The sequence below is a fragment of the Crocodylus porosus genome, unplaced genomic scaffold, assembly GCF_001723895.1.
Source record: "Crocodylus porosus isolate Cpor-Errol unplaced genomic scaffold, CroPor_comp1, whole genome shotgun sequence".
NCBI classification, from domain to species: Eukaryota; Metazoa; Chordata; order Crocodylia; family Crocodylidae; genus Crocodylus; species Crocodylus porosus.
In genome coordinates this window covers 170,119,370-170,121,599 of record NW_017728906.1, presented here as the reverse complement: position 1 = coordinate 170,121,599, position 2,230 = coordinate 170,119,370, and the positions used below count along the sequence as shown (strand labels likewise).

At 41.7% G+C, this 2,230-nt stretch overlaps 1 long non-coding RNA gene across 1 annotated transcript in view; it reads left to right on the top strand.

Moving 5' to 3' along the window:
- The first annotated feature begins 718 nt into the window (after window positions 1-718).
- Window positions 719-2,230, top strand: part of LOC109306332 — a 17,134-nt gene continuing 15,622 nt past the window's right edge. Inside the window, exon 1 of the long non-coding RNA XR_002099945.1 lies at window positions 719-729. This is a non-coding gene — a long non-coding RNA (uncharacterized LOC109306332). The remainder of the gene's footprint in view (window positions 730-2,230) is intronic.

Genomic DNA, 2,230 nt, shown 5'->3' with positions numbered 1-2,230 from the left:
GCTGATCTTTCTGGTTTGGAAAAGTGAATTCTAACCAAAACTTGAGAAATTCCATCCAAAACATGAGAAACTTTGTCACAGTTCTTGCTAGTAATTAGACATTTTTTTTGTTAACTGTTTTAGTTTCAACAAATCAGCAGTTTGCCGAAAGATTCCTTACCAGCTTTACTCAATGGAGTCACTTGACAGAATGGGAGCCCTAATAGCCAGATGACCAACAAGTTACAAGAACATAGATGGTGTAATAGCACAGTGGACTGATAGTCTATGTAGTTTTATCTTTCATCTCCACTGCCTGGGGAGATCCCAAAGAGCCAGACAGGAGCCCAGGTGCAGGTTGCCATGGCAACTAGCTAATGAGGAAATTAGCCTGCACCTGCACCTGGTCAGCTGGCTGGAAGGGGCAGGGCCCTGGGCCCATATAAACCCCAGGACAGGGACTAGGGAGTTCAGTTCTCTGACAGCGGCCAAGGGGGAAGGGATCCTCCTAGAATGAGTGAAGGGAAGAGGCCTGACTAAGTTTTGCTCCTAGTAATGCAAAGGGGTAGAGCGCACACCATGCATTTATCATAATCTTTGAAATTTTGAACTCAGTTAGTACCAGGAGATGCTTTAATTGCTCTAAACTGCCAACTAATGGTAGATATCAGCCCTAGCTTTTGTTAATATTTTTGATAATGATCTGGAGAGTGGAGAAATAGCACAGCCATTAAACTTTCAGGTGTGACAGTCACTGCAGTTTATTAGATTATTCAGAGCTTTTGGAAGCTTTTCTTAGATTGACACTCATCATAATGTCATTTTTTTTTCCTGGAGAAAACATCTGGCCACATTTCCCATTGTATGTCTTTCTTATGACATGCCCCTTGGGAGAGTCCACTGTGTAAGTGGTAAAAGACAAGCACAGGAAAGTCCATTTCAAGAAGTTTCTACTAATAAAGATAACATGTAGAATTTGGCAGTTCTCTTTATACTCATGTTATAAGACACAACTTTAAATTTTGTTTCAGGTGTAGTGGAGTCTTAGAAGATACTTAGTCATTCATCATTTTTTATATTCCTCCTTGATTTTACTTTTGCTACAATGCCAATTAAACTACCTTGGACTTTATAAAATAGGCAGGAACTAACTCCCTTCAACTCCCTCTTTGCCCTTCCAAGAACTGCTGCTACCACGGCAAGTATAATTAACTTAGACTGAGGAATGCTATGAAAAACAGTGAGAATAAAATCAAATCAAAACAAGAACATAACATGAGGACCACAGAGAATTTGAAAATATAGGTAGGCAATAAAATCTTAAATTATACAGTACAATTGAGCTGACAAGGCAACAAGGTAATGTAGTATGTAATTCTTTCCTGAATTTGAAATATCATTTATAGTATCATACTGGTTGCTTAGACTCTAAAGGATCCTACATTTTTAGATGTTTGTAAAATGTCAGTCATCCTTTTTGTATTCTATAGTTAAGTTAATAATAATTATGGAAATTAGTCTCATCTCACAGCATGGCAGATGATAGATGTTTATACTCTAAATGCTTCTCTTCCAGGTATCTCAGCACCAAACTAGGAGAGCGTTGTAAAAGAAAAAGATTTAAGTAATTGGTAGGATTTATTTATGGAAAGAGCAAATAGATATTAGGGCTGTGTGAAGCTTCGGTCCCTGATTCAATTTGTTGGAGATTTGGCCTGATTTGGTGGCTGAATCTCTGAATCTGAATTGAATCAGAGGACCCTTTAATCTCTGTGAATCAAATCAGAACCCTCAGAAAGATTTGGAGATTCAGACATAGACACAGCTTTAAATGTTTTTTCTACATACCCCTAGGTAGCAGGGGCTTATGAATGCTGCAATGCTGGGGCACATGGAGTGTCCCACAGAAGTGTGGGGGGCTCCCCAGCACGCATGGCAGCAGAGCTGGAAGTGGACCATAAACACTTCCGGTCCATTTCTGGGTCCTCTGAGGAGCATGCTAGGGAGGCCCTCCCACTTCCCCTCATCTCAGTGACTAGTGCCTCCTGGGTTGGTGGGGCATCCAGGGCTCCCCTGCCACTGATTGCTGAGCCAGGGAGGCATGGGGGGGCCCCCAGCATAGATTTCATAGATTTCATAGACATTAGGGCTGGAAGGGACCTCGGGAGATCATTGAGTCCAGCCCCCTGCCCAAAGGGCAGGAAGTCAGCTGGGGTCAGAGGATCCCAGCAAGATAAGCATCCAATTTACT